Raw genomic sequence first — 15630 nt, forward strand, 5'->3', positions numbered from 1 at the left:
CAATGCTCGAAATTGTGAGTCATGTGCCCAAATACCCTGCAGAACATTTCCCAACATAGGGGTAGGCTGTGATAACACACATGCATAGTGGCAAAAGGGTGAATGTGTGCATGAAGGCATTTGTACATACTCAAAACACAAGTACAGTGAGTAGCATGTGTGGCACAGACGAATGAGCAGTAGACATCTGTGAGCAGGCATGGCCATTGCTAAAGGGAACCGTCACCAAAAAATGAATTGTGCACACATGTCAGCACAACAATTATGCAAACGTCTGCAGTAAAGATCTCAGGTGTCGCAGAGGAAGGAACACTCCTTGGGAGAATGTCTGTAGCCAAACTGAACACAAACAACCAAAGATTAATTGCAGAGACATTGTGATGGCACACAGATACCATGGCCCACCTCATGACCATCAACAAAAAACATCTTTCAGAACCCCAAAACATTACCATGACACCAACTCCAGGGCCCTCATCACCAACATCAAGTACCTGAAAAGCAATAGTGTAGAATGAAAAATAAAAGGCTTTATTCAGCTTTAAATGAAAACAAGTGCAAAAAGAGTCCCAGCTCAAATAAGGCCAATTGCCAGTCCACAACAATGTCTTGTAGGGGGACGTTAGGGAGGTTGTCTACCCAAAACTTGCCTGCACAGGAATGAGCAAATGGTCTGTTTACCCTTGGGGGGCATCATCGGGGTCAGGACCAGGCACCGCAGGGACAGTAGTGGGAAGGGTGGTGTGGTGGGTGCAGGGTGGGACATTTCGTCCTCAGTGGCTTGTGCAGCGCCAAAGGTGGAAAGATACTCAGCGCTGCACACTGCTGCCACTTTGTCCAAACTAAACCTTGCACCCGAGGACACCATGGGAGTGGAGGTAGAGGGCTGTGAGGGTTGTGGACTGTAACTTTGGCTGTGTGTCTGTGGTCTGACCCCAGTCCCTGTGGGTGTGCCTGCAGCCCTCTGAGTTTATGTGCCAGGAGGTGTGTGCTTCGACTTTTGTGGGGGTGTGCTGCTTGTGTCCGTTGGTGTGCGTGATCGTGCCTTCCTGCGTGTGCTTTGGACAGGTATGGGAGAGGGGAGTGTGGATTGGTCCGTAGGAGGGGGGGATGGTCCGCTGCAGGAGGGAAACTGCTGCTGTCAGTGAGGAGTCCATGGATGTGAGAATCCGACGTTGGTCAGATATCGTAGCTGACATGCCCTCCATGAACGACAACAACTGGGTCAGTATTTGAGTCTGGCCATGGAGGACATTCAGCATTGATGTCTGACCAACCTGAATCTGGCGGAGAAGGTCCACAGACTCCGCACTGAGGGCAGCAGGGGAGACAGTGGCAGCGGCTGCGGTGCCTGGGCCGAAGGAGAGATGGGGGGCTGCATGTACAGAAGGGACCGGAGCAACTGGGAGTGTGGAGATGGTTCTGGAGGAGGCGGGGACAGACACAGTGATGCTGCCAGGTGTTGCACAAGCAAAAATATTATGCTATGGGACCAATTGAATCTCAAACAATGCTCAAACAGGTTTATAAATTACCTATCTGATCCTATTTCTTATTCTAGAGTCAATCTCTACAATTCTAATATGTCTGTTACCCGCCGTTCCCTCAATAAATGAATTATATTCACCGGATATGTCTTCCTTTCTTGGAACTTTATTGTATTTTCACAGTATGTTGTATTTCATTTTTTTACTTTCTTTTGCGTAGTATAAACATATATATTACACTGTTTACGAAACAAGAATCACATATACAAATATCTACAAAACATTGGAAAGATAGGTTGAACATTCGTTCATTATTTCTAATAGCCCAAACTACTTAAATGGATGCTCTATTGCCTATTATCTAAGGAGCATTCCTAATTCAACAGGTACACCTTATCACAGCAGTATTTGAGCGATCTTTATTTGATCCGTATTCTTTTGAACTACTGCTGATTATTACTTGTCCTTGAATTTTAATTTCATAGGGTGTCCATATCCAAGATTGTCGACGCGTTTCAGCCCCCTAACTTGTGGGCCTCATCAGGACTAGGGCTTTTGTCAATGCATAACGAGTATGCTATACCTATTCCTTTGTACGTGTTTTCCAATTATTGCCGAGTGAGGAGGCTACCCAAATGCAAAGGGGCGTAGCCTTTAAAGAGCAATTCCGTCTTAAAATAATACCACAATGTACCACTTGCTGGGACTTCGCATATTGTTTCCCTGTCGTCTCTGGCACACACTTCTATTTCAGGATGTTTTCTTTTTAATTATACCTTCCACGGGCTGCCAATATTCTAGCAAGCTGTTCAAAGCACGGGCTATCGCCGAAACGCCATTCCACACTTCTGCATGCCAGGTTTTGCGGCGTATTCCCCCTCCTCCTGGGAGTCAGAAGCAGACCCATCTGCGTGGTAGGAAGTGTCGCCTTCCAAGAGGTCCACAGGCTGACTCCCCTCACCCTCCGTGCCACCGGCTCCCTCCGACTCCTCAGCGATGGTAGCACTGTGGCTGGGTCCCTCCTCTTGGTCCGTGCAGCTGTCCCTTCCTGTCTCTGTTGATGATGCTGTGGGCAAGGAGAAGAAACAGAAATGCATCAGTCACCTGTACACATCTGACACATGAGCACAAAATCAGTAGGTCACACTGCAAATCATAGCATGCATCATGAGTAACAGCCAGATAGCCCTGCACATATTTGAGACTTGTACTGCCCAGTTGGTATAGACACAATGCTACTTGGACACAAGGATCCAAAGAACACACCAGGCCACAACTTGAATGAGAATTACAAAGAGAAGCTACTGTTTGTTTATAGGAGAGCAGATCAATACAATTACATTTTCGCCTGTTGTTATCCAATTCCAATTCCACTAACGGAAGCACAGGTGTGTCGACTGGTAGGCGTGGTAAGGCGGCGGGTGAGCGAGCGAGCGAACGTGTGTGTGAGCTGTTCGGGAGCCGAGCCGAGAGCGGAGAACCGGGAGCCGGGGACCCGCGGAGCTGTGAAGGCCACGGCCGGGGTGATCTGCCCCGTTATTGGCTTCGGGGCTCTGAGTGCTGAGGTCGGAGGCGGAGATGGAGCGGTGCGGGCATTCGCCGGTAAGTCGGTGAGTCAGCGCAGTCGACGCAAGACGGTTACTAAGCAATTGTGCAATTGTGCCTGTGCCTGTGCCTGAGTCTGAGACCGTGCTGGAGGGTGTGGGCTGAGAGGTGATGCCTGCTGCTTCTCTTGTTGTTGCGGGACGCTCCCTCTCTATCCCCCCTCCATATTGCTTTCCGCTGTTGCCTGGGGCCGCACGCTGTGAGTCCCACCACGCGAGTTACCTGACCCCCCTGGCCTCGCCTGTTAACCATGTGTTGCTCTTGCTCACTCCGGCACGCACCAGCTCGCTTGCCTCTTTCTTCCTGCAGTCCTTGCTCGCCAGCCAGGCCGGCTGGCCATCATTCCCAGCTCTGGGGCTGCTCCCTCCGCCTCCTCTCCCTGTGCCAGCCCAGACCTAGCCCAGCGGTGGCCAGCCCTGCTGCCACCTCTGCCCATTTGGTGAGTCAGCCTGGTCGTGTTACCATAATTGTGTGGCCACCTGTTGACCCCCGGACAGGGCGTGAGGGGAGCGGTGTGCGAGGGCTGCTGCAGGTCGGTGTTCTGGGCGGGTGGGTACAGCTGAGCGGGGGGGTGCCTTTCGACCTAGTACCGGCACTCACTGTGGCGCGGGGTAAAAGCCATGACACGCCACAGAAATTTCTAAGCTCTCTCTCCTTAAAGATAAGAGGAAGCCAGTTCGCCAACGTCTCTGCTAACCAGTTTGCCAGCCAGCCTGCCAGCTTGCCAACCAGTCAGCCAGCCAGTCAACCAGCCAACCAACCACCCAGCTACTGATCGTCGGACACCCCCTTGTTCTTTCTTGGGGACAGGACAACTTAAAACCCTATCACCCTTGGCAGTGTTCCGTATTCGGAGTTCGCGTAGCACTAGTCCCATTTCTAGCAGCAGGAACAATGAGATCAGGAAAAGTAAGGAAGTTTGCAGCGACGCCCAAACGGAGGAGATCTAAACAGCCTGTCCTGGAAGAGGAGCCCCACCTGGGCAGTCAAAAACCGCCTAGAACCCTGCAAGAAACAGCAAAAGTGGTAAAACCACCATTGACCGACGGCAGCGACCTACACAAAGACAGTATTACGGACAGGTCAAAAGCTTTAAAATCCTCGAGTTTGCTGAATTATTTAAAAAAAGATCCAACAATGAGCAATTCGTCATTTCAGCGGCAGCCTTAGCCTTCGGAGGCAATGAGGCTTAGAGCCTCGGTAGAACCAGCTGAACTAAGTGCTTCCTCCCGGCATCTGACATCTTCCCAACCTTGGCCATTTGAAATCAAAGAGTCGGCCCAACTCTCAGGAGTCTACTTCTTTGGATCATCACTCAGCGATCAGCCCAGGGACTATGGGGGCGATGCAACTCTTAATCAAAATCTTAATGTCAACCATCAAGTTCAGCCGCCACTGGGCCAGTTGCCCACATTTCCAACAGTGGACATAGAAGTATCAGGCCATTTGCAACCCCAGTTGGTGGGCCCACAGCCCGAAATAAGCCCCCTCCTTGATCCAACACAGCCGCCAGAATCTCAACAAACACTCACTAAACAAAATTTGGTGGTGCCAATGGACCCCTTAAAGGTTTTTCCCTACCAACTAACCCACGCGCAAATCCATGGGCAAAGCACCAACGTATGCACAAATAATAGTCAATTGCCTGACTCACCTCAAAACATAACTACTTTAAAGGAGCAGTTAGGTGCGCAAAGCTCCGAGCATATTTCATTTTCATCACCAGGAGCTATTATGATATCACCTCAAAAACAGACAAAATCTCCTGACCCAAGTGAGCAGCTTTTAGCGGACTTATCAATCTTTTTTAAAAACACCAAAAACTCTCCGAATTCAACGCCTAATTCAACGCTTAATAAAAAACTTCAAAAAGAAGAGCATACAGCAAGTAGCGTTTGGCCACAACTTCTTCAGACCTTTGAACATACAGTCACTGCTTTAAATTACCGTTCAGAAAAGCTGGAGGTCCAGGTTGACCTTTTAAACACTCTAGCGCTATTTACGTCAGGGATTGACAGCAAACTTGATAAATTGAATAACTTAATATTAGGGGCGCAAGCGTCCACAAAGTTCGTACAATCGGTTTGCTGTTGCTCCCCAATTATTGACTCTCTTTCTTCGCTCCCAGAGCTTCTATCTAGCATCATAAAGGAAGTTAAGTGTATGAGGGGAGGCAATCCACCAACAAAATCCACCTTGCAATATCAAAACCAGTCTGCCCTGTCTCAACACCCCGCCAATTCTTGGCCAATCAAAAATGAAGAAACGGAGTCATCCGATGGAACAGCTCTCTGCACAATCCAACACAATGGGCAGGTGAATAGCGGGCAATCACAAATGTTGCCGATAAGTGCTGTTCAAACTAAATCGACGATCGAAAACGGCGGGGCTCCATGCGGGCGCAAGTCAGCCCGGACAATTCAGTCATAGGGCTGAAGGCCAGTTCAGTGTCTCTGAATGGGTCCATACTGGAAGAACCATCAGTCCCCCCTCCACCGTGCAGTAAGAGAGAACGTAAAAGCCAGCGAAAAAACAGAAACAAAACAAAGGCACCCGTCTACACGGCTCACCGGAAGTTCTTTCCCCTCTTTAAAAAAACGGAGTGTCCCTGACTTAAGCGAACCAATCATGGGAATAGTAACAGATGAGCCCAGCACAGCTATAGAAATCCCAACGAACCCAACGAGGCTGAGCCAATGAGGCCGATGATGAAACAAGAAAAAACTAATCTAGCGTCTGCCCTAACCCCGCCTGGAGCGGTCAACGTTACACCAAGAATGACTTATAAAAAAACTATTTACAATAAACATGTAAATTTGCCCAGTCTCACACAACAATCGCTGAAGACCTCTTATTGGCAGACCCATCAGAAGCACGAATCAGATGCAGGCCAGCTACCTAATGAAATAAACAAGTCTGAGCATGCGAATAAAAACGATACGCTGCATCATCAGCTCCTACTGGTCCGGGAATACAAATCAAAGGGCCACCAAGATACCCTGAATCGATCAAACATACTAAAATTAGTGCTAGGCATTCCGGGGCTTGAAGGGTTGGCCTCGGGGGACATTGAATCTATAGAGTTCCTCCCTCCCAGAGGCACCCAACCGTCTGAGGTAACCTTGGTGTCATTTAAGTCGGCCAGTTGGGTGGGAGCTTTCCTGGACCACAAGACCACCTTGCGAAACTGGGGTATCAGAGTTTATCCATATTCCATCCCTGGCTACCCTATCTCCTTGTTAACTCAATCGCCACTACTCCAACAAGCAGCGAGTACAAGACTGGCTGCAAATGTCAGACCATATTCGATCTTAAAAAATGCATCAGGGCCATTAGATCACTGTAAAACTCTACAAACAGAGGTTCCTGATGCCGACCTTAGTCAAGGCTGGGGGTGGCTCCCAGCGATTCTGTCAACTAAATGTACAGAATGAATTCCAGTGGCAGGGCTTCCACTCACGATAAACAAACCTTTGGGCGTGCCAACCCGGTCAGCAGCTTTTCCCATTATAGATGAACATCAAGGGCATGCTACATTCTCAATGTGCTCCTGAAACATCAGTGGGCTTCACCAAAAAATCGAGAACCAAGAAAACTTTTCTTTTCTATGTGAGCACACAGCAATAGCTCTGCAGGAAACCTGGGCAACTGACGGCCACCCTATTATTGGGTTTATTGAATTTTGGAATCCAGCCCTTAGGGATAGTCCCCATGGTCATGCTAAAGGTGGCCTGTCAACTTACATATCCACCAATTTAAAAGGCACAATTAAACAACTACCCATCAACTACCCATCAAAGAAGACTGGATATTAGGGGTTAAAATCAACCGGTGGCGAAATCTGCGTTCACTATTTCTTTTAAATGTGTACATTAACCCAAACGCTCGCAACAAAAAAGTCCATTTGGCCCGCCTAATAGAAATCATGAGCAACATAGCCGCTGAGCACCCAAATTCAGATTGTATCGCTACGGGGGACTTCAACATCAATCTATTCCAGGGAAAAACAGCGGATACTGATGAGCCTTTTTTGTTCAACATCATTGAGGCCGTAATTCAAACTAGACCGCTTAATCAAGTCCAAAGCCAACTGGGAGAACTCTGCGTGTCGAGACTCTATAGTGCGGGCTACCTGGTAATGAATGGTAGGTCTGCAGGTGATACTCCGCCAAATTGGTCCTGGTCAAATGGTAGTAAATATTCCCATCTGGACTATACCATCTGCAACGCTGATTTGCTTTACTATCTAGACACCTTTAGTATTCTTCCACGTACCGAAAGTGACCACAGGCCCCAGGTTATCTCTCTCAACACAAGGCCAGGGACTCATAAATCAGCACCCCCAACCTGTCAGGGAATATACACCGAAAATCTAAGGCGCCTGAAGTGGAGCGACGACACGGGCCCTAAAATTCTACAAGTGTGCATGGACTTTATAAAAGGCGGTAACAATCTAGACGCCTCACCGATTGCTACATGGACAATGCTCTGCTCCCACCTGGCCAGCAGTTTCCCAGCTAAAACGCAGGTCCATAGCCGAACCCAGTCTCTCAAGTTTGCAGCATCCTTAAAAACAAAAACGCTTAAAAAGGCAAGAAACAACGCGCCATGGCAACTCGTTAAATTCCCTGGGAACAGTGAAATCTTAAATATATATCACAGAACCCAAAAGGCTTTCAGGCTGGCGATTACCAAGGACAAGCGGACATACGAAAACCAATTCTGGTGCAAACTGGTGTGGGAGAGTAAGAGTAAAAACTCAAGGAAATTCTGGGACCTAATCAATCATTCAAACCTGAGTTTTTCAAGCTTTGGAACTACAAATATTCAAGAAGCAGAATGGGTAAAATACCTCACGGACCACTGTAAGTCACAAGCCCACCCAGATCCTGCAGGACAGGGATCGCCAGGAGAAACGGGTACCGGTCTCAGAATTAAAGGGTTTACCCCTATTGAGCCAACAAACCTCTCTGACGAGGCTTACCAGTTGCTCGAAGACAGGGTCATCATTGCAGTGACAAAGGCTAGACAAGATGGAGCAGCCGGTCCCAACGGCCTCCCTCAAAACCTGTTTAAATCGGACATAACCTTCTGGTCTGGATTGTTAACAAATCTTTTTAACTATGCATTGAGAACTGCAACAATCCCTGACTCGTGGCGGGGTGCAATAATTCACCCAATTTATAAATCAGGTTCGCGTGCTGTCCCCAATAACTACAGACTCATAGCCCTTCTGGATATTGAGGCGAAACACTATGCAGGGCTCCTTTTGGAGGACCTGAGGCATTGGGCAAACGATCACAATCGGGTGCCAATGAACCAAACCGGGTTCACTGCCAACTCGGGGACCATGACCAACTTATTAGTGGTGTCATCTATTGTCGACAAAGCCCTTTTTACATCTAGGTTTGTGTTTTGTTGCTTTGTCGACTTCAAAGCCGCTTTCGATAGAGTCCCTAGGGAGGCCCTATGGGAAAAGCTGAGGAAGTGGGGAATCCCTGATAAATTATTGAATGCAATTATCCAACTGCACTCACGTACCTGGGTTCGAGGGAAGTTAGGGTCCGGCACGCATCTCTCGTGAAAAATTTCAACAACGAGAGGCGTTAAGCAGGTATGCGTGCTGGCCCCTCTCCTTTTCAACTTGTTCATAGCTGACTTATCTAGTACCCTGGACGATGTAAATAGCCACCCGCCAAAGGTAGGAGGTACGGCATTAAGCAATCTTCTATATGCCGACGATCTGGTTTTGTTTAGCCTCACCAGGGTGGGGTTGCAAAGGCTTCTTGACACACTGCTGCAATATACGATTAAGAATCAATTAGAAGTCAATATGAAGAAAACCCAGGTTGTCCCGTTTGGGAAGAAGCGATATGCCGGCGGTGGATGGTCATTTAATTACAATGGCCTCGCCACAGGCAAGTCGTATAAATATCTGGGGGTCCACTTAGACTCCAGGGGCAACCTTATAAAGCAGCGTGATGAGATTGCGGTCAAAGCAACGACGCTTGCGGTGTCATTGACTAAGCTTTTGAAAAACCTTTCAGGTCCCACCTTGTCACCCCTTCTGGAAGTCCTGAAAGCGAAAATTGGCCCTACCCTGTCGTATGGTATAGGGATATTCAAGGGCAAACTGAACACTGCTTTAAATCAGCATACGATTAAAATTTATAAAAAGGTTCTTCAGTTGCCATATTCTAGATCCCCTCCACAGATTAGATTAGAGATGGGGTTACTGAATTATGATGTTTCCAGTATTGGGGTATTTCTTAATCTTTGCCACAAATTAAGACAATCCAACCCAGGCACATTAGAGTCCCTAGTCTGGCAAGAAATAACTGAGAAAAACCCAGGAGGAACATTCGGCCGTCTTTTTAAGGATTATATCCAACAAATGTCAGCAGACGGCCTCTGGGCCCTCAATCCCAGTCAGCCTGCATTTAAGCTTGCAATCAAAAAATGTGTAAGAATGCGATCACTCATTATTGACAAAGCACTGTTTTCAAAACGAAGTCACTCGTGGGCAGTTATTAACTCCTACAATCGGCTAATCCCTGCCACTTACCTCTCCAGCCCTTATTCACTGTACTTAAAACGCAGTTTCATAACTATTAGAATGGGCGACTGGCGATTTTTGCAAAATTTACCCCCCTGGCGTCGTACGGAGGAGGACACAACTTGCAGAGGGTGGGGAGAAGTAGCAGAAACGCTACTGCATGTGGTTTGCATTTGCCCCGCCTTCGACCTCCAACATAGGCTTAAGCTGAGGGGGGAATGGAATCGGTTGTGTGTTCGGACCTGTAGGCAAGCCATTATAGCGGCATCGAACCCAGATAACACAGATCTAAATATTAGACTGACAAACTTGATCCCGCATGCATATCGCAATCTTAAACAAAAGCGGTCTGCCACAGCTTTCCCCCTACCTGTTTTAAATTAATTAACGCATTTTAAAAACCACTAGGCAATTAGTGATAAGAATAGTTTAAATAGTACCTTGTGATCATGGTTTGTTTTATGTATGTAATCGCAACTCAGGGGAGCAGTTTTAATAATTTTTGTAACTAGGAGACCGAGGAGATGATTATTTATATTCTCGCTGTGCATTTTACTGTTTGTACTGTTTTTAGTATTTGCAAATAATATGTACCGGAAATTCTCTTTTAAAGATATTTGTTTTATATCTAAATAAAGACTTTTTGATTTGATTTGATTTGAATACAATTAAGTGATGCCATCTCAAGTACACAAAAAAATAAACAGTAGTGGTGCTCCTCAGGGAAAACTAACCCACCTCACTCCCCAACGTGATACCACACTCAGAGCCCTGTAAGTACATTGGTGAAAAAAATCTATGTAAATAAATGTTGGCATCTTGGGACTCAGCACACTTTACACAATCCACATGAATTGAATGTGGTAATTCGCCATCTTGTGAAGACAACACGTATGTGCCTGCATGACAGATGTCTCACAATGAAATGCACACAAAAAAGATGTACACATTCTTTGAAACAGCTGGCACCCTTTAAGATAAAACACTGTTAGAAACAAATGGTGTTGCAGATTTGCCATATACATGGTCCAACAGAGGTCTTGGTGGCTTGACACTCATTAGTTTGTACAATTGACAACATAGGTGTTTCAAGACCTCAAGACCAATGTGGGGACATGTATATGGAGATCAAGGCACACCATTAATCACTAACACTGGCCTTTTTGAAAAGCTGCCTGCTTCTTTTAAAACATTGGAAATGCTGTTTTGTGTGCACTACTTTGTGAGACAACTATCATGCAGGCACATAAGTGTCCTTTACACAATTCATCATATTAACACATTCAAAACATGAACAACTTTTAACAAGTCTTGTGAGTGCCAAGGTACAATCATTTATGTGACACTACTTGAAACATGTCAGTCCTCACATGGGCATCCATTCCCTGATGACACAGTTGCTTGCACATAAGACCTACTGGCTGTGATGTGAAGTGGCACACATGTCCCAACTCAGGACAAAGTTATTTGAATGTGCCTGCAATTGCGATGAACAAAATCATTGCTGCATTGTGGACACACCGTTATCCCCAGGCCAAATGTCAACACAGCAGTGTGCACACTAAGACAAAACAGCGTTGCGTCTGAACTACATACATGTGGCAAAAATGTATGAGGCAGAATCATGTCTGGAACCAAATGACATAGGCTGCCAAGCCCCAAATGAAATCACTGGCCACCATCACAGGGGCAGTGCATGGTGAAACATTGATCAGCCAATTCTCACCCACAGGTCAGACCTGGCAAGGCTAAATCAGGTAGGCCCATGTAGACCTCTCTTGCACAACACCCCCATACCTCAGTCAATGTGATTGATACAGCTCAAGAAGTGAGACCTCAGAATCAGGGTAACAAAAACTGTGCAGCAACAATTCCAAAAGTAACCAAAGCTCACCTTGTGGGGCTGGGAATACATATTAGTCACAAACAACCAACAACAGATTGTTGTGAATAGGCACACAGGCACTGCCCAGTGTGAGTATGCACAAGCCAAATCTTGTATCCATGTCCAGTGGACACATGTAGCACACACAGGAAAAATACAAACTATGGCAGGGACCAATACCACAGAGGCAGACCCATGCTGAACCCACATAGAATGGGCAGAGTGTTGGATGACACACGATTAGGAGGCCAGGGTATCTCAGGGGACTGTAGTGGGCACACTGATCCGTGGGTCAGGAATGAGCTGACTGTACCACGAGTAACCGTCATGGCACTATGCATATCTCACACTGATGTACATCATGTCTGAGAACACAACATGGGTCATGCATGCTGCAAGGGTGTGCAGTTGAAACCTCACAACTCCTATGTTGAGACTCATCATCATTGCAAACAGAAATGAAGCCCAAACACAGTGCACAGGTCATGGCGCAGGCAAGGTCCCAACCCATGTCACAGACCACCCTCCCACATGATGTGGAAATCAATGTGCATTCTTATTTTCTTGCAACCTAGATGAGCATGTGCCAATGTGATTACACACAGACCAGGGGACACATGTTAAGGAGGGTAAGGGATGAAAATGAGCACCAGGTGACTATGGGGAATCGAAAAGACACTGCACATATAACCTGTCTGACCAGACACCCGAACTGTCGGAGTGTAGCCAGGCTTCAGAGCACTTAAAAAAGCAGGTGACACACAACACAACAAACAGCCATGTACCTACCCCCTCCTTGCTGCTGTCTCTCCTGCAACTGCCTATCGAGTTCAGGAAACACCACTGCCAGGACCTGGAGCTTGTGGGGGGTGAGGTGACGGCTTCCGCCATGCCGGCGTTGAGGCTCCATCTTTAGCTGGACCCGGGCAATACACCGGTTCCAGCCCCGGATGTCTTGCAACCTCTTCTGGACGTTGCGCAGCCGCCGGTGATGGCCCCCCCACAGACCTGACGGCCCTGACAATGTCCATCCAGATTTCCCCCTTCTCGTAGGCAGTTACCTGTCAGGAAGACAAAGTGAAACAACATCACTACACCTGCTCTATGTCCCAGAGACACACACTTGCACACCATTGGTAATGTGAACAGGGCATAGGATGGTGACCGGACTTGCATCATTGTCCATGTGAATTAGGCCTGTGGGCAAGCCCCAATGCACTAAATGGCATTGAAAGGCAACGGATGGCGTAACGGGTGCAACACACTCACTGAGCATGGCACACACTGGACAACACATGCAACAGCAGGGTTTGGGACAGCATGTTGCAAGCAGTCACATATCCCACTCCACTTAAGAACCCTCAGCAGGCCAGACAGACACATCCTGGCACACATCACTCGCCTGTCACTGACAACAGCGGATACAACCCTTACTTTGCACGAGTGCCACTTAACAATGGGGGTCACACAGGTGTCGTGCTAACTTTGCAAGTCAGGCACACAGCACTGCTTACTTGTCACATCAGATGGCTAGAGATGCTGCATATGCCATGCATCAATGGTGCAACACATCACATACACACTCACCCAGATGACAAGGAACATTCACACACTTCAATGTCCATGAGGTTAGACACATCATTTTGACAATCTCACCATAGGTCCTCTCAAGTCATAAACATCTTGAGTACAGTCTCCTGTCACTCCTGGGGGAACACTGTTCCACCTCAGGACATTTGCGAATGAAGCCACCAAGGTCTGGCATGGCTGAATGGGTCATTCACTATGCAGTGAAGGTCACAGTAAGCACAATGCAAGTGAGGAATGAACACACATGAACTACATCATGCTCTGCATGAGAGACACCACCATGTACACCCCCGGGACTCACTCACAACCACATAGCATGTCTGTCCCACCAATACACAATGCCTGTTGTGACACTCACACAACAGGTGCACTATCAAAATGTAGTGCAGTGTGCACTCACCTGCTCCCCTTGTCTCCCATACAGCTTGCTGTACTGTGGTAGGAGGCTATCCAGCAGGGCCTGGTTTTCCTCCTCAGTGAAAGCTGGGGCTCTCTCCATAATACGAGCCATAAGATACCAGAGGATGCAGAGACAGCAGCAGTGTGGTCCACTCCAATGTTGAGTAGGCAAGTGCCCTCTCAGGGGTTCTTGCTGCCTTGAATCAGTTCTGATGAAGGGCTTTCGGTTCAAGGAGTACAGAGTGATGGGTCAGATTTGTTCGCATCATACGTTTCCTCCAATCCCTTTAAACATACAGCTCAGCATCGTTCAAAATTTGAGCATCCGCTCCACAATCATTTTGCAACATTGTATATTTTTACCCAACTGACTTTTGCAGGGCACCTTTAGCACACACTCAAATCTCAGTATCCATGACAAGCAGGATGCATTCAGGGCCTACTACTCGTCCCCTAGGTGTCCCCTAAGTATTACGTGTACTGTGCGTTTCACGCGCTCGCGTATGGCACGATTACAATAGTGAGACGATGCGCACACACGCCCGGAAAGTAGGGGTATGGTGCGCTCGCATATGGCACGAATACAATAGTGAGACGATGCGCACACACGCCCGGAAAGTAGGGGTACGGTTGAGGTACTGGGTTTTTCAGAACCGATACCGAACCGGTAACCCAGTGGTGTCAGGGAACACACCCAAAGACCTCGAGTACTTTCCTGACTTAGACCACAGAAACTCAGAGTCTTCTAGGTGAAGTCAAGGATCGATTTCATTGGCTGCAACCAAGTAACAGGCGTCCTAGAAGTACAACAACACGGGATGTATATTCTCAGGAGACTGCTCAATCTTACAAAGCCAGGCTTCTCTTTTTATACAAAATATTGTGCTTCAGGCAAACATTCTTGTATTTACAGTATACCATTCGCATATTTTCACTACAAAGGAAAAGCAGAGTCATGATGACAAGACCACATTTCAGTTTGTCCAGCCCACAACAAATTACCCGGCAAGGCCCAACATTTCCATCAGATATCGGTGGACCCCCAATAAAAACGGGCACCTCCCCATCATAAAGCAAGTGAGAGAGAAAAGAGCAGGGACAGGTGTGAGCAAGATTCGGCAGGGTGTGTGTGCGATGAAAAGGGTTTATGGCCTGTTGTGCCTTGATGCTATCTCGTTCGGCCACTGGGAGAGGAACTGACCAAACAGGTTTGGCCTCGGGCAATGGTTCCAGCTTGCCCAGGTCAGAGAAAAGTCAATTAAGGTGTACGTGTCCTTTGGAATCGAATTTGGCTTAATTCGTCTGCCTATGTGAGGGCAACTCACAAAATGGCTGCCGTACACAAAATGGAAGCCAAGGGTTCAGAACGCAAATGACGATTTCGAGGTGAAATCGTCACTCGAATATGACGAAAATGCTTGTACATAGTGTACTAGCCATTCTCTGTCTTTTGATATAAAAATCGTCATGCTATGATGAAGTAAAATTCTCGAGTCCAGAATTTTCAGAACTGTAAACCCTCCTTTTGCCCTTACATAGGCAATTTAACCTAATCTCATGCTAATCTGAGTCCAGGTCTATATTCCTAAAGTCATTGAGATGTTGCTGTAACATCATTCTAGTACTTAGCTCGTCTCTTGATACAGGTTTCCTTACACTTGATGTAGCACGGGGGCCACATATTGCAGGAGCACACTGCACGCACAGACAGAACAGGAAAAGAATGGCTAAGACCATCCCAATGACCATCAGAATTTTCCATCCCCAGCCGGATATCAGTTCCCAGAACCATCCCATTAACAACCAATCTCCTTTATCCACATGAATAGATTCGGAAATCTTATGCAGTTTGGAGATGGCCTGGTATCCGGACCTGCACTGCACCAGCACTCACCAAGCCGAACACCAGCAGCAACCACCTGAAGTGCATCCTGCTCAACACCCGCTCCGTCCACAGACACGCCGTCCAACTCTGGAACCTCCTCGACACCACAGCTCCTGACGTCGCCTTCCTCACAGAAACATGGATGAACGCCTCCTCAGCGCCCGACATCGCCATCGCCATCCCAGAGGGCTACAAGATCACCCGGAGGGACCGCGGCAACCAG

The sequence above is a fragment of the Lissotriton helveticus genome, chromosome 5_1 (assembly GCF_964261635.1).
Source record: "Lissotriton helveticus chromosome 5_1, aLisHel1.1, whole genome shotgun sequence".
Lineage (NCBI taxonomy): Eukaryota > Metazoa > Chordata > Amphibia > Caudata > Salamandridae > Lissotriton > Lissotriton helveticus.